The sequence below is a fragment of the Salvelinus fontinalis genome, chromosome 29 (assembly GCF_029448725.1).
Source record: "Salvelinus fontinalis isolate EN_2023a chromosome 29, ASM2944872v1, whole genome shotgun sequence".
Taxonomy (NCBI): Eukaryota; Metazoa; Chordata; class Actinopteri; order Salmoniformes; family Salmonidae; genus Salvelinus; species Salvelinus fontinalis.
Genome location: NC_074693.1, coordinates 41,407,853 through 41,430,261, shown reverse-complemented (window position 1 = coordinate 41,430,261; position 22,409 = coordinate 41,407,853). Strand labels below are relative to the sequence as shown.

The window sequence follows — 22,409 nt, the reverse complement described above, 5'->3', positions numbered from 1 at the left end:
TAATAAAGAACACTCTCTCTTTGAAAGCACACATTAAAAAGTATTTGATTTCAAGTTCACTAAAGGATTTGAACCCGAGTCCTCTTGATCTGAAGTCTATCGCACTTCCACCTTTGTTTGGAACTCTCTGACTGAGAGAAAAAACATCAAATGATGGACATTTTAGATTGAGTAACAACTCCTGAAAATGAGCACTCCGACTCTAAAGATACAATTAGATTGTACTTGACATCAAGGGGGCACCAGGATTTGAACCTGGGACCTCTTGAGCTGCAGTCAAATGCTCTACCACTGAGCTATACCCCCTCTGTCAGAAACTGTGTAAGAGGGAAAAACTGTCTAACAAGGGCCATTTTAGATGGAGAGTTATTTTGCCTCTTCAAAAACTCTCCCTCTTGTAAAACACACCAGTAATGTATTTGATTTCAAGTGGATAGAAAAAAAAATTACCTGACACCTCCGAATCTCAAGAGCAGCAGACTACCCACTCTGTTTGGTACTGTTAGACTGAGAGAAAAAACATCAAATGAGGGACATTTTAGATTGAGGAACAACACCTGAAAATGAGCACTCCATCTCTCAAGATACAATTAGATAGTACTTGACATCAAGGGGGCACCAGGATTTGAACCTGGGACCTCTTGATCTGCAGTCAAATGCTCTACCACTGAGCTATACCCCCTCTGTCAGAAACTGTATAAGAGGGATAAACTGTCTAACAAGGGCCATTTTAGATGGAGAGTTATTTTGCCTCTTCAAAAACTCTCCCTCTTGGAAAACACACCAGTAATGTATTTGATTTCAAGTGGATAGAAAATAAAATTACCTGACACCTCTGGATCTCAAGAGCAGCAGACTACCCACTCTGTTTGGTACTGTTAGACTGAGAGAAAAAATATCAAATGAGGGACATTTTAGATTGAGTAACATAATCTAAAAAAGAATACTCTAACCGTCAAGATACACTTAGAAAGCACTTGATTTTAAGGGTGCACCAGAATTTGAAACTGGGACCGCTTGATCTGCAGTCAAATTCTCTACCACTGAGCTTTACCCACGCTAATGGAAAAATGTCCAAAAATTGTCTAATAAGGGACATTTAAGATGGAGATCTACATAACCTAATAAAGAACACTCTCTCTTTGAAAGCACACATTAAAAAGTATTTGATTTCAAGTTCACTAAAGGATTTGAACCCGAGTCCTCTTGATCTGAAGTCTATCGCACTTCCACCTTTGTTTGGAACTGTCTGACTGAGAGAAAAAACATCAAATGATGGACATTTTAGATTGAGTAACAACTCCTGAAAATGAGCACTCCGACTCTAAAGATACAATTAGATAGTACTTGACATCAAGGGGGCACCAGGATTTGAACCTGGGACCTCTTGATCTGCAGTCAAATGCTCTACCACTGAGCTATACCCCCTCTGTCAGAAACTGTGTAAGAGGGAAAAACTGTCTAACAAGGGTCATTTTAGGATTTGAACCTGGGACCTCTTGATCTGCAGTCAAATGCTCTACCTCTGAGCTATACCCCCTCTGTCAGAAACTGTATAAGAGGGATAAACTGTCTAACAAGGGCCATTTTAGATGGATAGTTATTTTGCCTCTTCAAAAACTCTCCCTCTTGGAAAACACACCAGTAATGTATTTGATTTCAAGTGGATAGAAAAAAAAATTACTTGACACCTCTGGATCTCAAGAGCAGCAGACTACCCACTCTGTTTGGTACTGTTAGACTGAGAGAAAAAATATCAAATGAGGGACATTTTAGATAGAGTAACATAATCTAAAAAAGAATACTCTAACCGTCAAGATACACTTAGAAAGCACTTGATTTTAAGGGGGCACCAGAATTTGAAACTGGGACTGCTTGATCTGCAGTCAAATTCTCTACCACTGAGCTTTACCCACGCTAATGGAAAAATGTCCAAAAATTGTCTAATAAGGGACATTTAAGATGGAGATCTACATAACCTAATAAAGAACACTCTCTCTTTGAAAGCACACATTAAAAAGTATTTGATTTCAAGTTCACTAAAGGATTTGAACCTGAGTCCTCTTGATCTGAAGTCTATCGCACTTCCACCTTTGTTTGGAACTGTCTGACTGAGAGAAAAAACATCAAATGATGGACATTTTAGATTGAGTAACAACTCCTGAAAATGAGCACTCCGACTCTAACGATACAATTAGATAGTACTTGACATCAAGGGGGCACCAGGATTTGAATAACAGTCAAATGCTCTACCACTGAGCTATACCCCCTCTGTCAGAAACTGAGTAAGAGGGAAAAACTGTTTAACAAGGGCCATTTTAGATGGAGAGTTATTTTGCCTCTTCAAAAACTCTCCCTCTTGTAAAACACACCAGTAATGTATTTGATTTCAAGTGGATAGAAAAAAAAATTACCTGACACCTCCGAATCTCAAGAGCAGCAGACTACCCACTCTGTTTTGTACTGTTAGACTGAGAGAAAAAACATCAAATGAGGGACATTTTAGATTGAGGAACAACACCTGAAAATGAGCACTCCGACTCTAAAGATACAATTAGATAGTACTTGACATCAAGGTGGCACCAGGATTTGAACCTGGGACCTCTTGATCTGCAGTCAAATGCTCTACCACTGAGCTATACATCCTCTGTCAGAAACTGTATAAGAAGGATAAACTGTCTAACAAGGGCCATTTTAGATGGAGAGTTATTTTGCCTCTTCAAAAACTCTCCCTCTTGTAAAACACATCAGTAATGTATTTGATTTCAAGTGGATAGAAAAAAAAATTACCTGACACCTCTGGATCTCAAGAGCAGCAGACTACCCACTCTGTTTGGTACTGTTAGACTGAGAGAAAAAATATCAAATGAGGGACATTTTAGATTGAGTAACATAATCTAAAAAAGAATACTCTAACCGTCAAGATACACTTAGAAAGCACTTGATTTTAAGGGGGCACCAGAATTTGAAACTGGGACCGCTTGATCTGCAGTCAAATTCTCTACCACTAAGCTTTTCCCACGCTAATGGAAAAATGTCCAAAAATTGTCTAATAAGGGACATTTAAGATGGAGATCTACATAACCTAATAAAGAACACTCTCTCTTTGAAAGCACACATTAAAAAGTATTTGATTTCAAGTTCACTAAAGGATTTGAACCTGAGTCCTCTTGATCTGAAGTCTATCGCACTTCCACCTTTGTTTGGAACTGTCTGACTGAGAGAAAAAACATCAAATGATGGACATTTTAGATTGAGTAACAACTCCTGAAAATGAGCACTCCGACTCTAAAGATACAATTAGATAGTACTTGACATCAAGGGGGCACCAGGATTTGAACCTGGGACCTCTTGATCTGCAGTCAAATGCTCTACCACTGAGCTATACCCCCTCTGTCAGAAACTGTGTAAGAGGGAAAAACTGTCTAACAAGGGCCATTTTAGATGGAGAGTTATTTTGCCTCTTCAAAAACTCTCCCTCTTGTAAAACACACCAGTAATGTATTTGATTTCAAGTGGATAGAAAAAAAAATTACCTGACACCTCCGAATCTCAAGAGCAGCAGACTACCCACTCTGTTTGGTACTGTTAGACTGAGAGAAAAAACATCAAATGAGGGACATTTTAGATTGAGGAACAACACCTGAAAATGAGCACTCCGACTCTAAAGATACAATTAGATAGTACTTGACATCAAGGTGGCACCAGGATTTGAACATGGGAGCTCTTGATCTGCAGTCAAATACTCTACCACTGAGCTATACATGCTCTGTCAGAAACTGTATAAGAAGGATAAACTGTCTAACAAGGGCCATTTTAGATGGAGAGTTATTTTGCCTCTTCAAAAACTCCCCCTCTTGTAAAACACATCAGTAATGTATTTGATTTCAAGTGGATAGAAAAAAAAATTACCTGACACCTCTGGATCTCAAGAGCAGCAGACTACCCACTCTGTTTGGTACTGTTAGACTGAGAGAAAAAATATCAAATGAGGGACATTTTAGATTGAGTAACATAATCTAAAAAAGAATACTCTAACCGTCAAGATACACTTAGAAAGCACTTGATTTTAAGGGGGCACCAGAATTTGAAACTGGGACCGCTTGATCTGCAGTCAAATTCTCTACCACTGAGCTTTACCCACGCTAATGGAAAAATGTCCAAAAATTGTCTAATAAGGGACATTTAAGATGGAGATCTACATAACCTAATAAAGAACACTCTCTCTTTGAAAGCACACATTAAAAAGTATTTGATTTCAAGTTCACTAAAGGATTTGAACCTGAGTCCTCTTGATCTGAAGTCTATCGCACTTCCACCTTTGTTTGGAACTGTCTGACTGAGAGAAAAAACATCAAATGATGGACATTTTAGATTGAGTAACAACTCCTGAAAATGAGCACTCCGACTCTAAAGATACAATTAGATAGTACTTGACATCAAGGGGGCACCAGGATTTGAATATGGGACCTCTTGATCTGCAGTCAAATGCTCTACCACTGAGCTATACCCCCTCTGTCAGAAACTGTGTAAGAGGGAAAAACTGTCTAACAAGGGCCATTTTAGATGGAGAGTTATTTTGCCTCTTCAAAAACTCTCCCTCTTGTAAAACACACCAGTAATGTATTTGATTTCAAGTGGATAGAAAAAAAAATTACCTGACACCTCCGAATCTCAAGAGCAGCAGACTACCCACTCTGTTTGGTACTGTTAGACTGAGAGAAAAAACATCAAATGAGGGACATTTTAGATTGAGGAACAACACCTGAAAATGAGCACTCCGACTCTAAAGATACAATTAGATAGTACTTGACATCAAGGTGGCACCAGGATTTGAACATGGGAGCTCTTGATCTGCAGTCAAATACTCTACCACTGAGCTATACATGCTCTGTCAGAAACTGTATAAGAAGGATAAACTGTCTAACAAGGGCCATTTTAGATGGAGAGTTATTTTGCCTCTTCAAAAACTCCCCCTCTTGTAAAACACATCAGTAATGTATTTGATTTCAAGTGGATAGAAAAAAAAATTACCTGACACCTCTGGATCTCAAGAGCAGCAGACTACCCACTCTGTTTGGTACTGTTAGACTGAGAGAAAAAATATCAAATGAGGGACATTTTAGATTGAGTAACATAATCTAAAAAAGAATACTCTAACCGTCAAGATACACTTAGAAAGCACTTGATTTTAAGGGGGCACCAGAATTTGAAACTGGGACCGCTTGATCTGCAGTCAAATTCTCTACCACTGAGCTTTACCCACGCTAATGGAAAAATGTCCAAAAATTGTCTAATAAGGGACATTTAAGATGGAGATCTACATAACCTAATAAAGAACACTCTCTCTTTGAAAGCACACATTAAAAAGTATTTGATTTCAAGTTCACTAAAGGATTTGAACCTGAGTCCTCTTGATCTGAAGTCTATCGCACTTCCACCTTTGTTTGGAACTGTCTGACTGAGAGAAAAAACATCAAATGATGGACATTTTAGATTGAGTAAAAACTCCTGAAAATGAGCACTCCGACTCTAAAGATACAATTAGATAGTACTTGACATCAAGGGGGCACCAGGATTTGAATATGGGACCTCTTGATCTGCAGTCAAATGCTCTACCACTGAGCTATACCCCCTCTGTCAGAAACTGTGTAAGAGGGAAAAACTGTCTAACAAGGGCCATTTTAGATGGAGAGTTATTTTGCCTCTTCAAAAACTCTCCCTCTTGTAAAACACACCAGTAATGTATTTGATTTCAAGTGGATAGAAAAAAAAATTACCTGACACCTCTGGATCTCAAGAGCAGCAGACTACCCACTCTGTTTGGTACTGTTAGACTGAGAGAAAAAATATCAAATGAGGGACATTTTAGATTGAGTAACATAATCTAAAAAAGAATACTCTAACCGTCAAGATACACTTAGAAAGCACTTGATTTTAAGGGGGCACCAGAATTTGAAACTGGGACCGCTTGATCTGCAGTCAAATTCTCTACCACTGAGCTTTACCCACGCTAATGGAAAAATGTCCAAAAATTGTCTAATAAGGGACATTTAAGATGGAGATCTACATAACCTAATAAAGAACACTCTCTCTTTGAAAGCACACATTAAAAAGTATTTGATTTCAAGTTCACTAAAGGATTTGAACCTGAGTCCTCTTGATCTGAAGTCTATCGCACTTCCACCTTTGTTTGGAACTGTCTGACTGAGAGAAAAAACATCAAATGATGGACATTTTAGATTGAGTAACAACTCCTGAAAATGAGCACTCCGACTCTAAAGATACAATTAGATAGTACTTGACATCAAGGGGGCACCAGGATTTGAATATGGGACCTCTTGATCTGCAGTCAAATGCTCTACCACTGAGCTATACCCCCTCTGTCAGAAACTGTATAAGAGGGATAAACTGTCTAACAAGGGCCATTTTAGATGGAGAGTTATTTTGCCTCTTCAAAAACTCTCCCTCTTGTAAAACACACCAGTAATGTATTTGATTTCAAGTGGATAGAAAAAAAAATTACCTGACACCTCCGAATCTCAAGAGCAGCAGACTACCCAATCTGTTTGGTACTGTTAGACTGAGAGAAAAAACATCAAATGAGGGACATTTTAGATTAAAGAACAACACCTGAAAATGAGCACTCCATCTCTCAAGAAACAATTAGATAGTACTTGACATCAAGGGGGCACCAGGATTTGAACCTGGGACCTCTTGATCTGGAGTCAAATGATCTACCACTGAGCTATACCCACTCTGTCAGAAACTGTATAAGAGGGATAAACCGTCTAACAAGGGCCATTTTAGATGGAGAGTTATTTTGCCTCTTCAAAAACTCTCCCTCTTGGAAAACACACCAGTAATGTATTTGATTTCAAGTGGATAGAAAAAAAAATTACCTGACACCTCTGGATCTCAAGAGCAGCAGACTACCCACTCTGTTTGGTACTGTTAGACTGAGAGAAAAAATATCAAATGAGGGACATTTTAGATTGAGTAACATAATCTAAAAAAGAATACTCTAACCGTCAAGATACACTTAGAAAGCACTTGATTTTAAGGGGGCACCAGAATTTGAAACTGGGACCGCTTGATCTGCAGTCAAATTCTCTACCACTGAGCTTTACCCACGCTAATGGAAAAATGTCCAAAAATTGTCTAATAAGGGACATTTAAGATGGAGATCTACATAACCTAATAAAGAACACTCTCTCTTTGAAAGCACACATTAAAAAGTATTTGATTTCAAGTTCACTAAAGGATTTGAACCTGAGTCCTCTTGATCTGAAGTCTATCGCACTTCCACCTTTGTTTGGAACTGTCTGACTGAGAGAAAAAACATCAAATGATGGACATTTTAGATTGAGTAACAACTCCTGAAAATGAGCACTCCGACTCTAAAGATACAATTAGATAGTACTTGACATCAAGGGGGCACCAGGATTTGAATATGGGACCTCTTGATCTGCAGTCAAATGCTCTACCACTGAGCTATACCCCCTCTGTCAGAAACTGTGTAAGAGGGAAAAACTGTCTAACAAGGGCCATTTTAGATGGAGAGTTATTTTGCCTCTTCAAAAACTCTCCCTCTTGTAAAACACACCAGTAATGTATTTGATTTCAAGTGGATAGAAAATAAAATTACCTGACACCTCCGAATCTCAAGAGCAGCAGACTACCCACTCTGTTTGGTACTGTTAGACTGAGAGAAAAAACATCAAATGAGGGACATTTTAGATTGAGGAACAACACCTGAAAATGAGCACTCCGACTTTAAAGATACAATTAGATAGTACTTGACATCAAGGTGGCACCAGGATTTGAACCTGGGACCTCTTGATCTGCAGTCAAATGCTCTACCACTGAGCTATACATCCTCTGTCAGAAACTGTATAAGAAGGATAAACTGTCTAACAAGGGCCATTTTAGATGGAGAGTTATTTTGCCTCTTCAAAAACTCTCCCTCTTGTAAAACACATCAGTAATGTATTTGATTTCAAGTGGATAGAAAAAAAAATTACCTGACACCTCTGGATCTCAAGAGCAGCAGACTACCCACTCTGTTTGGTACTGTTAGACTGAGAGAAAAAATATCAAATGAGGGACATTTTAGATTGAGTAACATAATCTAAAAAAGAATACTCTAACCGTCAAGATACACTTAGAAAGCACTTGATTTTAAGGGGGCACCAGAATTTGAAACTGGGACCGCTTGATCTGCAGTCAAATTCTCTACCACTAAGCTTTTCCCACGCTAATGGAAAAATGTCCAAAAATTGTCTAATAAGGGACATTTAAGATGGAGATCTACATAACCTAATAAAGAACACTCTCTCTTTGAAAGCACACATTAAAAAGTATTTGATTTCAAGTTCACTAAAGGATTTGAACCTGAGTCCTCTTGATCTGAAGTCTATCGCACTTCCACCTTTGTTTGGAACTGTCTGACTGAGAGAAAAAACATCAAATGATGGACATTTTAGATTGAGTAACAACTCCTGAAAATGAGCACTCCGACTCTAAAGATACAATTAGATAGTACTTGACATCAAGGGGGCACCAGGATTTGAACCTGGGACCTCTTGATCTGCAGTCAAATGCTCTACCACTGAGCTATACCCCCTCTGTCAGAAACTGTGTAAGAGGGAAAAACTGTCTAACAAGGGCCATTTTAGATGGAGAGTTATTTTGCCTCTTCAAAAACTCTCCCTCTTGTAAAACACACCAGTAATGTATTTGATTTCAAGTGGATAGAAAAAAAAATTACCTGACACCTCCGAATCTCAAGAGCAGCAGACTACCCACTCTGTTTGGTACTGTTAGACTGAGAGAAAAAACATCAAATGAGGGACATTTTAGATTGAGGAACAACACCTGAAAATGAGCACTCCGACTCTAAAGATACAATTAGATAGTACTTGACATCAAGGTGGCACCAGGATTTGAACATGGGAGCTCTTGATCTGCAGTCAAATACTCTACCACTGAGCTATACATGCTCTGTCAGAAACTGTATAAGAAGGATAAACTGTCTAACAAGGGCCATTTTAGATGGAGAGTTATTTTGCCTCTTCAAAAACTCCCCCTCTTGTAAAACACATCAGTAATGTATTTGATTTCAAGTGGATAGAAAAAAAAATTACCTGACACCTCTGGATCTCAAGAGCAGCAGACTACCCACTCTGTTTGGTACTGTTAGACTGAGAGAAAAAATATCAAGTGAGGGACATTTTAGATTGAGTAACATAATCTAAAAAAGAATACTCTAACCGTCAAGATACACTTAGAAAGCACTTGATTTTAAGGGGGCACCAGAATTTGAAACTGGGACCGCTTGATCTGCAGTCAAATTCTCTACCACTGAGCTTTACCCACGCTAATGGAAAAATGTCCAAAAATTGTCTAATAAGGGACATTTAAGATGGAGATCTACATAACCTAATAAAGAACACTCTCTCTTTGAAAGCACACATTAAAAAGTATTTGATTTCAAGTTCACTAAAGGATTTGAACCTGAGTCCTCTTGATCTGAAGTCTATCGCACTTCCACCTTTGTTTGGAACTGTCTGACTGAGAGAAAAAACATCAAATGATGGACATTTTAGATTGAGTAACAACTCCTGAAAATGAGCACTCCGACTCTAAAGATACAATTAGATAGTACTTGACATCAAGGGGGCACCAGGATTTGAATATGGGACCTCTTGATCTGCAGTCAAATGCTCTACCACTGAGCTATACCCCCTCTGTCAGAAACTGTGTAAGAGGGAAAAACTGTCTAACAAGGGCCATTTTAGATGGAGAGTTATTTTGCCTCTTCAAAAACTCTCCCTCTTGTAAAACACACCAGTAATGTATTTGATTTCAAGTGGATAGAAAAAAAAATTACCTGACACCTCTGGATCTCAAGAGCAGCAGACTACCCACTCTGTTTGGTACTGTTAGACTGAGAGAAAAAATATCAAATGAGGGACATTTTAGATTGAGTAACATAATCTAAAAAAGAATACTCTAACCGTCAAGATACACTTAGAAAGCACTTGATTTTAAGGGGGCACCAGAATTTGAAACTGGGACCGCTTGATCTGCAGTCAAATTCTCTACCACTGAGCTTTACCCACGCTAATGGAAAAATGTCCAAAAATTGTCTAATAAGGGACATTTAAGATGGAGATCTACATAACCTAATAAAGAACACTCTCTCTTTGAAAGCACACATTAAAAAGTATTTGATTTCAAGTTCACTAAAGGATTTGAACCTGAGTCCTCTTGATCTGAAGTCTATCGCACTTCCACCTTTGTTTGGAACTGTCTGACTGAGAGAAAAAACATCAAATGATGGACATTTTAGATTGAGTAACAACTCCTGAAAATGAGCACTCCGACTCTAAAGATACAATTAGATAGTACTTGACATCAAGGGGGCACCAGGATTTGAATATGGGACCTCTTGATCTGCAGTCAAATGCTCTACCACTGAGCTATACCCCCTCTGTCAGAAACTGTGTAAGAGGGAAAAACTGTCTAACAAGGGCCATTTTAGATGGAGAGTTATTTTGCCTCTTCAAAAACTCTCCCTCTTGTAAAACACACCAGTAATGTATTTGATTTCAAGTGGATAGAAAAAAAAATTACCTGACACCTCCGAATCTCAAGAGCAGCAGACTACCCACTCTGTTTGGTACTGTTAGACTGAGAGAAAAAACATCAAATGAGGGACATTTTAGATTGAGGAACAACACCTGAAAAAGAGCACTCCGACTCTAAAGATACAATTAGATAGTACTTGACATCAAGGTGGCACCAGGATTTGAACATGGGAGCTCTTGATCTGCAGTCAAATACTCTACCACTGAGCTATACATGCTCTGTCAGAAACTGTATAAGAAGGATAAACTGTCTAACAAGGGCCATTTTAGATGGAGAGTTATTTTGCCTCTTCAAAAACTCCCCCTCTTGTAAAACACATCAGTAATGTATTTGATTTCAAGTGGATAGAAAAAAAAATTACCTGACACCTCTGGATCTCAAGAGCAGCAGACTACCCACTCTGTTTGGTACTGTTAGACTGAGAGAAAAAATATCAAATGAGGGACATTTTAGATTGAGTAACATAATCTAAAAAAGAATACTCTAACCGTCAAGATACACTTAGAAAGCACTTGATTTTAAGGGGGCACCAGAATTTGAAACTGGGACCGCTTGATCTGCAGTCAAATTCTCTACCACTGAGCTTTACCCACGCTAATGGAAAAATGTCCAAAAATTGTCTAATAAGGGACATTTAAGATGGAGATCTACATAACCTAATAAAGAACACTCTCTCTTTGAAAGCACACATTAAAAAGTATTTGATTTCAAGTTCACTAAAGGATTTGAACCTGAGTCCTCTTGATCTGAAGTCTATCGCACTTCCACCTTTGTTTGGAACTGTCTGACTGAGAGAAAAAACATCAAATGATGGACATTTTAGATTGAGTAACAACTCCTGAAAATGAGCACTCCGACTCTAAAGATACAATTAGATAGTACTTGACATCAAGGGGGCACCAGGATTTGAATATGGGACCTCTTGATCTGCAGTCAAATGCTCTACCACTGAGCTATACCCCCTCTGTCAGAAACTGTGTAAGAGGGAAAAACTGTCTAACAAGGGCCATTTTAGATGGAGAGTTATTTTGCCTCTTCAAAAACTCTCCCTCTTGTAAAACACACCAGTAATGTATTTGATTTCAAGTGGATAGAAAAAAAAATTACCTGACACCTCCGAATCTCAAGAGCAGCAGACTACCCAATCTGTTTGGTACTGTTAGACTGAGAGAAAAAACATCAAATGAGGGACATTTTAGATTAAAGAACAACACCTGAAAATGAGCACTCCATCTCTCAAGAAACAATTAGATAGTACTTGACATCAAGGGGGCACCAGGATTTGAACCTGGGACCTCTTGATCTGGAGTCAAATGCTCTACCACTGAGCTATACCCACTCTGTCAGAAACTGTATAAGAGGGATAAACCGTCTAACAAGGGCCATTTTAGATGGAGAGTTATTTTGCCTCTTCAAAAACTCTCCCTCTTGGAAAACACACCAGTAATGTATTTGATTTCAAGTGGATAGAAAAAAAAATTACCTGACACCTCTGGATCTCAAGAGCAGCAGACTACCCACTCTGTTTGGTACTGTTAGACTGAGAGAAAAAATATCAAATGAGGGACATTTTAGATTGAGTAACATAATCTAAAAAAGAATACTCTAACCGTCAAGATACACTTAGAAAGCACTTGATTTTAAGGGGGCACCAGAATTTGAAACTGGGACCGCTTGATCTGCAGTCAAATTCTCTACCACTGAGCTTTACCCACGCTAATGGAAAAATGTCCAAAAATTGTCTAATAAGGGACATTTAAGATGGAGATCTACATAACCTAATAAAGAACACTCTCTCTTTGAAAGCACACATTAAAAAGTATTTGATTTCAAGTTCACTAAAGGATTTGAACCTGAGTCCTCTTGATCTGAAGTCTATCGCACTTCCACCTTTGTTTGGAACTGTCTGACTGAGAGAAAAAACATCAAATGATGGACATTTTAGATTGAGTAACAACTCCTGAAAATGAGCACTCCGACTCTAAAGATACAATTAGATAGTACTTGACATCAAGGGGGCACCAGGATTTGAATATGGGACCTCTTGATCTGCAGTCAAATGCTCTACCACTGAGCTATACCCCCTCTGTCAGAAACTGTGTAAGAGGGAAAAACTGTCTAACAAGGGCCATTTTAGATGGAGAGTTATTTTGCCTCTTCAAAAACTCTCCCTCTTGTAAAACACACCAGTAATGTATTTGATTTCAAGTGGATAGAAAATAAAATTACCTGACACCTCCGAATCTCAAGAGCAGCAGACTACCCACTCTGTTTGGTACTGTTAGACTGAGAGAAAAAACATCAAATGAGGGACATTTTAGATTGAGGAACAACACCTGAAAATGAGCACTCCGACTCTAAAGATACAATTAGATAGTACTTGACATCAAGGTGGCACCAGGATTTGAACCTGGGACCTCTTGATCTGCAGTCAAATGCTCTACCACTGAGCTATACATCCTCTGTCAGAAACTGTATAAGAAGGATAAACTGTCTAACAAGGGCCATTTTAGATGGAGAGTTATTTTGCCTCTTCAAAAACTCTCCCTCTTGTAAAACACATCAGTAATGTATTTGATTTCAAGTGGATAGAAAAAAAAATTACCTGACACCTCTGGATCTCAAGAGCAGCAGACTACCCACTCTGTTTGGTACTGTTAGACTGAGAGAAAAAATATCAAATGAGGGACATTTTAGATTGAGTAACATAATCTAAAAAAGAATACTCTAACCGTCAAGATACACTTAGAAAGCACTTGATTTTAAGGGGGCACCAGAATTTGAAACTGGGACCGCTTGATCTGCAGTCAAATTCTCTACCACTAAGCTTTTCCCACGCTAATGGAAAAATGTCCAAAAATTGTCTAATAAGGGACATTTAAGATGGAGATCTACATAACCTAATAAAGAACACTCTCTCTTTGAAAGCACACATTAAAAAGTATTTGATTTCAAGTTCACTAAAGGATTTGAACCTGAGTCCTCTTGATCTGAAGTCTATCGCACTTCCACCTTTGTTTGGAACTGTCTGACTGAGAGAAAAAACATCAAATGATGGACATTTTAGATTGAGTAACAACTCCTGAAAATGAGCACTCCGACTCTAAAGATACAATTAGATAGTACTTGACATCAAGGGGGCACCAGGATTTGAACCTGGGACCTCTTGATCTGCAGTCAAATGCTCTACCACTGAGCTATACCCCCTCTGTCAGAAACTGTGTAAGAGGGAAAAACTGTCTAACAAGGGCCATTTTAGATGGAGAGTTATTTTGCCTCTTCAAAAACTCTCCCTCTTGTAAAACACACCAGTAATGTATTTGATTTCAAGTGGATAGAAAAAAAAATTACCTGACACCTCCGAATCTCAAGAGCAGCAGACTACCCACTCTGTTTGGTACTGTTAGACTGAGAGAAAAAATATCAAATGAGGGACATTTTAGATTGAGTAACATAATCTAAAAAAGAATACTCTAACCGTCAAGATACACTTAGAAAGCACTTGATTTTAAGGGGGCACCAGAATTTGAAACTGGGACCGCTTGATCTGCAGTCAAATTCTCTACCACTAAGCTTTTCCCACGCTAATGGAAAAATGTCCAAAAATTGTCTAATAAGGGACATTTAAGATGGAGATCTACATAACCTAATAAAGAACACTCTCTCTTTGAAAGCACACATTAAAAAGTATTTGATTTCAAGTTCACTAAAGGATTTGAACCTGAGTCCTCTTGATCTGAAGTCTATCGCACTTCCACCTTTGTTTGGAACTGTCTGACTGAGAGAAAAAACATCAAATGATGGACATTTTAGATTGAGTAACAACTCCTGAAAATGAGCACTCCGACTCTAAAGATACAATTAGATAGTACTTGACATCAAGGGGGCACCAGGATTTGAACCTGGGACCTCTTGATCTGCAGTCAAATGCTCTACCACTGAGCTATACCCCCTCTGTCAGAAACTGTGTAAGAGGGAAAAACTGTCTAACAAGGGTCATTTTAGGATTTGAACCTGGGACCTCTTGATCTGCAGTCAAATGCTCTACCACTGAGCTATACCCCCTCTGTCAGAAACTGTGTAAGAGGGAAAAACTGTCTAACAAGGGCCATTTTAGATGGAGAGTTATTTTGCCTCTTCAAAAACTCTCCCTCTTGTAAAACACACCAGTAATGTATTTGATTTCAAGTGGATAGAAAAAAAAATTACCTGACACCTCCGAATCTCAAGAGCAGCAGACTACCCACTCTGTTTGGTACTGTTAGACTGAGAGAAAAAATATCAAATGAGGGACATTTTAGATTGAGTAACATAATCTAAAAAAGAATACTCTAACCGTCAAGATACACTTAGAAAGCACTTGATTTTAAGGGGGCACCAGAATTTGAAACTGGGACCGCTTGATCTGCAGTCAAATTCTCTACCACTAAGCTTTTCCCACGCTAATGGAAAAATGTCCAAAAATTGTCTAATAAGGGACATTTAAGATGGAGATCTACATAACCTAATAAAGAACACTCTCTCTTTGAAAGCACACATTAAAAAGTATTTGATTTCAAGTTCACTAAAGGATTTGAACCTGAGTCCTCTTGATCTGAAGTCTATCGCACTTCCACCTTTGTTTGGAACTGTCTGACTGAGAGAAAAAACATCAAATGATGGACATTTTAGATTGAGTAACAACTCCTGAAAATGAGCACTCCGACTCTAAAGATACAATTAGATAGTACTTGACATCAAGGGGGCACCAGGATTTGAACCTGGGACCTCTTGATCTGCAGTCAAATGCTCTACCACTGAGCTATACCCCCTCTGTCAGAAACTGTGTAAGAGGGAAAAACTGTCTAACAAGGGCCATTTTAGATGGAGAGTTATTTTGCCTCTTCAAAAACTCTCCCTCTTGTAAAACACACCAGTAATGTATTTGATTTCAAGTGGATAGAAAAAAAAATTACCTGACACCTCCGAATCTCAAGAGCAGCAGACTACCCACTCTGTTTGGTACTGTTAGACTGAGAGAAAAAATATCAAATGAGGGACATTTTAGATTGAGGAACAACACCTGAAAATGAGCACTCCGACTCTAAAGATACAATTAGATAGTACTTGACATCAAGGTGGCACCAGGATTTGAACCTGGGACCTCTTGATCTGCAGTCAAATGCTCTACCACTGAGCTATACATCCTCTGTCAGAAACTGTATAAGAAGGATAAACTGTCTAACAAGGGCCATTTTAGATGGAGAGTTATTTTGCCTCTTCAAAAACTCTCCCTCTTGTAAAACACATCAGTAATGTATTTGATTTCAAGTGGATAGAAAAAAAAATTACCTGACACCTCTGGATCTCAAGAGCAGCAGACTACCCACTCTGTTTGGTACTGTTAGACTGAGAGAAAAAATATCAAATGAGGGACATTTTAGATTGAGTAACATAATCTAAAAAAGAATACTCTAACCGTCAAGATACACTTAGAAAGCACTTGATTTTAAGGGGGCACCAGAATTTGAAACTGGGACCGCTTGATCTGCAGTCAAATTCTCTACCACTAAGCTTTTCCCACGCTAATGGAAAAATGTCCAAAAATTGTCTAATAAGGGACATTTAAGATGGAGATCTACATAACCTAATAAAGAACACTCTCTCTTTGAAAGCACACATTAAAAAGTATTTGATTTCAAGTTCACTAAAGGATTTGAACCTGAGTCCTCTTGATCTGAAGTCTATCGCACTTCCACCTTTGTTTGGAACTGTCTGACTGAGAGAAAAAACATCAAATGATGGACATTTTAGATTGAGTAACAACTCCTGAAAATGAGCACTCCGACTCTAAAGATACAATTAGATAGTACTTGACATCAAGGGGGCACCAGGATTTGAACCTGGGACCTCTTGATCTGCAGTCAAATGCTCTACCACTGAGCTATACCCCCTCTGTCAGAAACTGTGTAAGAGGGAAAAACTGTCTAACAAGGGCCATTTTAGATGGAGAGTTATTTTGCCTCTTCAAAAACTCTCCCTCTTGTAAAACACACCAGTAATGTATTTGATTTCAAGTGGATAGAAAAAAAAATTACCTGACACCTCCGAATCTCAAGAGCAGCAGACTACCCACTCTGTTTGGTACTGTTAGACTGAGAGAAAAAACATCAAATGAGGGACATTTTAGATTGAGGAACAACACCTGAAAATGAGCACTCCGACTCTAAAGATACAATTAGATAGTACTTGACATCAAGGTGGCACCAGGATTTGAACCTGGGACCTCTTGATCTGCAGTCAAATACTCTACCACTGAGCTATACATCCTCTGTCAGAAACTGTATAAGAAGGATAAACTGTCTAACAAGGGCCATTTTAGATGGAGAGTTATTTTGCCTCTTCAAAAACTCTCCCTCTTGTAAAACACACCAGTAATGTATTTGATTTCAAGTGGATAGAAAAAAAAATTACCTGACACCTCCGAATCTCAAGAGCAGCAGACTACCCACTCTGTTTGGTACTGTTAGACTGAGAGAAAAAACATCAAATGAGGGACATTTTAGATTAAAGAACAACACCTGAAAATGAGCACTCCATCTCTCAAGATACAATTAGATAGTACTTGACATCAAGGGGGCACCAGGATTTGAACCTGGGACCTCTTGATCTGGAGTCAAATGCTCTACCACTGAGCTATACCCACTCTGTCAGAAACTGTATAAGAGGGATAAACCGTCTAACAAGGGCCATTTTAGATGGAGAGTTATTTTGCCTCTTCAAAAACTCTCCCTCTTGGAAAACACATCAGTAATGTATTTGATTTCAAGTGGATAGAAAAAAAAATTACCTGACACCTCTGGATCTCAAGAGCAGCAGACTACCCACTCTGTTTGGTACTGTTAGACTGAGAGAAAAAATATCAAATGAGGGACATTTTAGATTGAGTAACATAATCTAAAAAAGAATACTCTAACCGTCAAGATACACTTAGAAAGCACTTGATTTTAAGGGGGCACCAGAATTTGAAACTGGGACCGCTTGATCTGCAGTCAAATTCTCTACCACTGAGCTTTACCCACGCTAATGGAAAAATGTCCAAAAATTGTCTAATAAGGGACATTTAAGATGGAGATCTACATAACCTAATAAAGAACACTCTCTCTTTGAAAGCACACATTAAAAAGTATTTGATTTCAAGTTCACTAAAGGATTTGAACCTGAGTCCTCTTGATCTGAAGTCTATCGCACTTCCACCTTTGTTTGGAACTGTCTGACTGAGAGAAAAAACATCAAATGATGGACATTTTAGATTGAGTAACAACTCCTGAAAATGAGCACTCCGACTCTAAAGATACAATTAGATAGTACTTGACATCAAGGGGGCACCAGGATTTGAATATGGGACCTCTTGATCTGCAGTCAAATGCTCTACCACTGAGCTATACCCCCTCTGTCAGAAACTGTGTAAGAGGGAAAAACTGTCTAACAAGGGCCATTTTAGATGGAGAGTTATTTTGCCTCTTCAAAAACTCTCCCTCTTGTAAAACACACCAGTAATGTATTTGATTTCAAGTGGATAGAAAAAAAAATTACCTGACACCTCTGGATCTCAAGAGCAGCAGACTACCCACTCTGTTTGGTACTGTTAGACTGAGAGAAAAAATATCAAATGAGGGACATTTTAGATTGAGTAACATAATCTAAAAAAGAATACTCTAACCGTCAAGATACACTTAGAAAGCACTTGATTTTAAGGGGGCACCAGAATTTGAAACTGGGACCGCTTGATCTGCAGTCAAATTCTCTACCACTGAGCTTTACCCACGCTAATGGAAAAATGTCCAAAAATTGTCTAATAAGGGACATTTAAGATGGAGATCTACATAACCTAATAAAGAACACTCTCTCTTTGAAAGCACACATTAAAAAGTATTTGATTTCAAGTTCACTAAAGGATTTGAACCTGAGTCCTCTTGATCTGAAGTCTATCGCACTTCCACCTTTGTTTGGAACTGTCTGACTGAGAGAAAAAACATCAAATGATGGACATTTTAGATTGAGTAACAACTCCTGAAAATGAGCACTCCGACTCTAAAGATACAATTAGATAGTACTTGACATCAAGGGGGCACCAGGATTTGAATATGGGACCTCTTGATCTGCAGTCAAATGCTCTACCACTGAGCTATACCCCCTCTGTCAGAAACTGTGTAAGAGGGAAAAACTGTCTAACAAGGGCCATTTTAGATGGAGAGTTATTTTGCCTCTTCAAAAACTCTCCCTCTTGTAAAACACACCAGTAATGTATTTGATTTCAAGTGGATAGAAAAAAAAATTACCTGACACCTCTGGATCTCAAGAGCAGCAGACTACCCACTCTGTTTGGTACTGTTAGACTGAGAGAAAAAATATCAAATGAGGGACATTTTAGATTGAGTAACATAATCTAAAAAAGAATACTCTAACCGTCAAGATACACTTAGAAAGCACTTGATTTTAAGGGGGCACCAGAATTTGAAACTGGGACCGCTTGATCTGCAGTCAAATTCTCTACCACTGAGCTTTACCCACGCTAATGGAAAAATGTCCAAAAATTGTCTAATATGGGACATTTAAGATGGAGATCTACATAACCTAATAAAGAACACTCTCTCTTTGAAAGCACACATTAAAAAGTATTTGATTTCAAGTTCACTAAAGGATTTGAACCTGAGTCCTCTTGATCTGAAGTCTATCGCACTTCCACCTTTGTTTGGAACTGTCTGACTGAGAGAAAAAACATCAAATGATGGACATTTTAGATTGAGTAACAACTCCTGAAAATGAGCACTCCGACTCTAAAGATACAATTAGATAGTACTTGACATCAAGGGGGCACCAGGATTTGAATATGGGACCTCTTGATCTGCAGTCAAATGCTCTACCACTGAGCTATACCCCCTCTGTCAGAAACTGTGTAAGAGGGAAAAACTGTCTAACAAGGGCCATTTTAGATGGAGAGTTATTTTGCCTCTTCAAAAACTCTCCCTCTTGTAAAACACACCAGTAATGTATTTGATTTCAAGTGGATAGAAAAAAAAATTACCTGACACCTCCGAATCTCAAGAGCAGCAGACTACCCACTCTGTTTGGTACTGTTAGACTGAGAGAAAAAACATCAAATGAGGGACATTTTAGATTGAGGAACAACACCTGAAAATGAGCACTCCGACTCTAAAGATACAATTAGATATTACTTGACATCAAGGTGGCACCAGGATTTGAACATGGGAGCTCTTGATCTGCAGTCAAATACTCTACCACTGAGCTATACATGCTCTGTCAGAAACTGTATAAGAAGGATAAACTGTCTAACAAGGGCCATTTTAGATGGAGAGTTATTTTGCCTCTTCAAAAACTCCCCCTCTTGTAAAACACATCAGTAATGTATTTGATTTCAAGTGGATAGAAAAAAAAATTACCTGACACCTCTGGATCTCAAGAGCAGCAGACTACCCACTCTGTTTGGTACTGTTAGACTGAGAGAAAAAATATCAAATGAGGGACATTTTAGATTGAGTAACATAATCTAAAAAAGAATACTCTAACCGTCAAGATACACTTAGAAAGCACTTGATTTTAAGGGGGCACCAGAATTTGAAACTGGGACCGCTTGATCTGCAGTCAAATTCTCTACCACTGAGCTTTACCCACGCTAATGGAAAAATGTCCAAAAATTGTCTAATAAGGGACATTTAAGATGGAGATCTACATAACCTAATAAAGAACACTCTCTCTTTGAAAGCACACATTAAAAAGTATTTGATTTCAAGTTCACTAAAGGATTTGAACCTGAGTCCTCTTGATCTGAAGTCTATCGCACTTCCACCTTTGTTTGGAACTGTCTGACTGAGAGAAAAAACATCAAATGATGGACATTTTAGATTGAGTAACAACTCCTGAAAATGAGCACTCCGACTCTAAAGATACAATTAGATAGTACTTGACATCAAGGGGGCACCAGGATTTGAATATGGGACCTCTTGATCTGCAGTCAAATGCTCTACCACTGAGCTATACCCCCTCTGTCAGAAACTGTGTAAGAGGGAAAAACTGTCTAACAAGGGCCATTTTAGATGGAGAGTTATTTTGCCTCTTCAAAAACTCCCCCTCTTGTAAAACACATCAGTAATGTATTTGATTTCAAGTGGATAGAAAAAAAAATTACCTGACACCTCTGGATCTCAAGAGCAGCAGACTACCCACTCTGTTTGGTACTGTTAGACTGAGAGAAAAAATATCAAATGAGGGACATTTTAGATTGAGTAACATAATCTAAAAAAGAATACTCTAACCGTCAAGATACACTTAGAAAGCACTTGATTTTAAGGGGGCACCAGAATTTGAAACTGGGACCGCTTGATCTGCAGTCAAATTCTCTACCACTGAGCTTTACCCACGCTAATGGAAAAATGTCCAAAAATTGTCTAATAAGGGACATTTAAGATGGAGATCTACATAACCTAATAAAGAACACTCTCTCTTTGAAAGCACACATTAAAAAGTATTTGATTTCAAGTTCACTAAAGGATTTGAACCTGAGTCCTCTTGATCTGAAGTCTATCGCACTTCCACCTTTGTTTGGAACTGTCTGACTGAGAGAAAAAACATCAAATGATGGACATTTTAGATTGAGTAACAACTCCTGAAAATGAGCACTCCGACTCTAAAGATACAATTAGATAGTACTTGACATCAAGGGGGCACCAGGATTTGAATATGGGACCTCTTGATCTGCAGTCAAATGCTCTACCACTGAGCTATACCCCCTCTGTCAGAAACTGTGTAAGAGGGAAAAACTGTCTAACAAGGGCCATTTTAGATGGAGAGTTATTTTGCCTCTTCAAAAACTCTCCCTCTTGTAAAACACACCAGTAATGTATTTGATTTCAAGTGGATAGAAAAAAAAATTACCTGACACCTCTGGATCTCAAGAGCAGCAGACTACCCACTCTGTTTGGTACTGTTAGACTGAGAGAAAAAATATCAAATGAGGGACATTTTAGATTGAGTAACATAATCTAAAAAAGAATACTCTAACCGTCAAGATACACTTAGAAAGCACTTGATTTTAAGGGGGCACCAGAATTTGAAACTGGGACCGCTTGATCTGCAGTCAAATTCTCTACCACTGAGCTTTACCCACGCTAATGGAAAAATGTCCAAAAATTGTCTAATAAGGGACATTTAAGATGGAGATCTACATAACCTAATAAAGAACACTCTCTCTTTGAAAGCACACATTAAAAAGTATTTGATTTCAAGTTCACTAAAGGATTTGAACCTGAGTCCTCTTGATCTGAAGTCTATCGCACTTCCACCTTTGTTTGGAACTGTCTGACTGAGAGAAAAAACATCAAATGATGGACATTTTAGATTGAGTAACAACTCCTGAAAATGAGCACTCCGACTCTAAAGATACAATTAGATAGTACTTGACATCAAGGGGGCACCAGGATTTGAATATGGGACCTCTTGATCTGCAGTCAAATGCTCTACCACTGAGCTATACCCCCTCTGTCAGAAACTGTGTAAGAGGGAAAAACTGTCTAACAAGGGCCATTTTAGATGGAGAGTTATTTTGCCTCTTCAAAAACTCTCCCTCTTGTAAAACACACCAGTAATGTATTTGATTTCAAGTGGATAGAAAAAAAAATTACCTGACACCTCCGAATCTCAAGAGCAGCAGACTACCCACTCTGTTTGGTACTGTTAGACTGAGAGAAAAAACATCA

General features: G+C 38.5%; 15 non-coding genes across 15 annotated transcripts; all 15 read right to left on the bottom strand.

Annotated features, from left to right (window-relative positions):
- Positions 1-234: 234 nt before the first annotated feature.
- On the bottom strand, positions 235-306 carry trnac-gca (transfer RNA cysteine (anticodon GCA)). Its single transcript has one exon. It is a non-coding gene; the product is annotated as a tRNA-Cys (tRNA).
- A 304-nt stretch (positions 307-610) lies between these two features.
- Positions 611-682, bottom strand: trnac-gca (transfer RNA cysteine (anticodon GCA)). Its single transcript has one exon. It is a non-coding gene; the product is annotated as a tRNA-Cys (tRNA).
- A 674-nt stretch (positions 683-1,356) lies between these two features.
- Positions 1,357-1,428, bottom strand: trnac-gca (transfer RNA cysteine (anticodon GCA)). The gene has a single exon. It is a non-coding gene; the product is annotated as a tRNA-Cys (tRNA).
- A 1,146-nt stretch (positions 1,429-2,574) lies between these two features.
- trnac-gca (transfer RNA cysteine (anticodon GCA)) lies at positions 2,575-2,646 on the bottom strand. The gene has a single exon. It is a non-coding gene; the product is annotated as a tRNA-Cys (tRNA).
- A 674-nt stretch (positions 2,647-3,320) lies between these two features.
- Positions 3,321-3,392, bottom strand: trnac-gca (transfer RNA cysteine (anticodon GCA)). The gene has a single exon. It is a non-coding gene; the product is annotated as a tRNA-Cys (tRNA).
- Positions 3,393-7,808: 4,416 nt separating this feature from the next.
- On the bottom strand, positions 7,809-7,880 carry trnac-gca (transfer RNA cysteine (anticodon GCA)). Its single transcript has one exon. It is a non-coding gene; the product is annotated as a tRNA-Cys (tRNA).
- Positions 7,881-8,554: 674 nt separating this feature from the next.
- trnac-gca (transfer RNA cysteine (anticodon GCA)) lies at positions 8,555-8,626 on the bottom strand. Its single transcript has one exon. It is a non-coding gene; the product is annotated as a tRNA-Cys (tRNA).
- Positions 8,627-11,920: 3,294 nt separating this feature from the next.
- Positions 11,921-11,992, bottom strand: trnaw-cca (transfer RNA tryptophan (anticodon CCA)). The gene has a single exon. It is a non-coding gene; the product is annotated as a tRNA-Trp (tRNA).
- A 1,050-nt stretch (positions 11,993-13,042) lies between these two features.
- trnac-gca (transfer RNA cysteine (anticodon GCA)) lies at positions 13,043-13,114 on the bottom strand. The gene has a single exon. It is a non-coding gene; the product is annotated as a tRNA-Cys (tRNA).
- A 674-nt stretch (positions 13,115-13,788) lies between these two features.
- trnac-gca (transfer RNA cysteine (anticodon GCA)) lies at positions 13,789-13,860 on the bottom strand. The gene has a single exon. It is a non-coding gene; the product is annotated as a tRNA-Cys (tRNA).
- A 674-nt stretch (positions 13,861-14,534) lies between these two features.
- On the bottom strand, positions 14,535-14,606 carry trnac-gca (transfer RNA cysteine (anticodon GCA)). Its single transcript has one exon. It is a non-coding gene; the product is annotated as a tRNA-Cys (tRNA).
- A 786-nt stretch (positions 14,607-15,392) lies between these two features.
- On the bottom strand, positions 15,393-15,464 carry trnac-gca (transfer RNA cysteine (anticodon GCA)). The gene has a single exon. It is a non-coding gene; the product is annotated as a tRNA-Cys (tRNA).
- A 304-nt stretch (positions 15,465-15,768) lies between these two features.
- Positions 15,769-15,840, bottom strand: trnac-gca (transfer RNA cysteine (anticodon GCA)). Its single transcript has one exon. It is a non-coding gene; the product is annotated as a tRNA-Cys (tRNA).
- A 674-nt stretch (positions 15,841-16,514) lies between these two features.
- trnac-gca (transfer RNA cysteine (anticodon GCA)) lies at positions 16,515-16,586 on the bottom strand. The gene has a single exon. It is a non-coding gene; the product is annotated as a tRNA-Cys (tRNA).
- Positions 16,587-17,266: 680 nt separating this feature from the next.
- trnaw-cca (transfer RNA tryptophan (anticodon CCA)) lies at positions 17,267-17,338 on the bottom strand. The gene has a single exon. It is a non-coding gene; the product is annotated as a tRNA-Trp (tRNA).
- Positions 17,339-22,409: the final 5,071 nt, after the last annotated feature.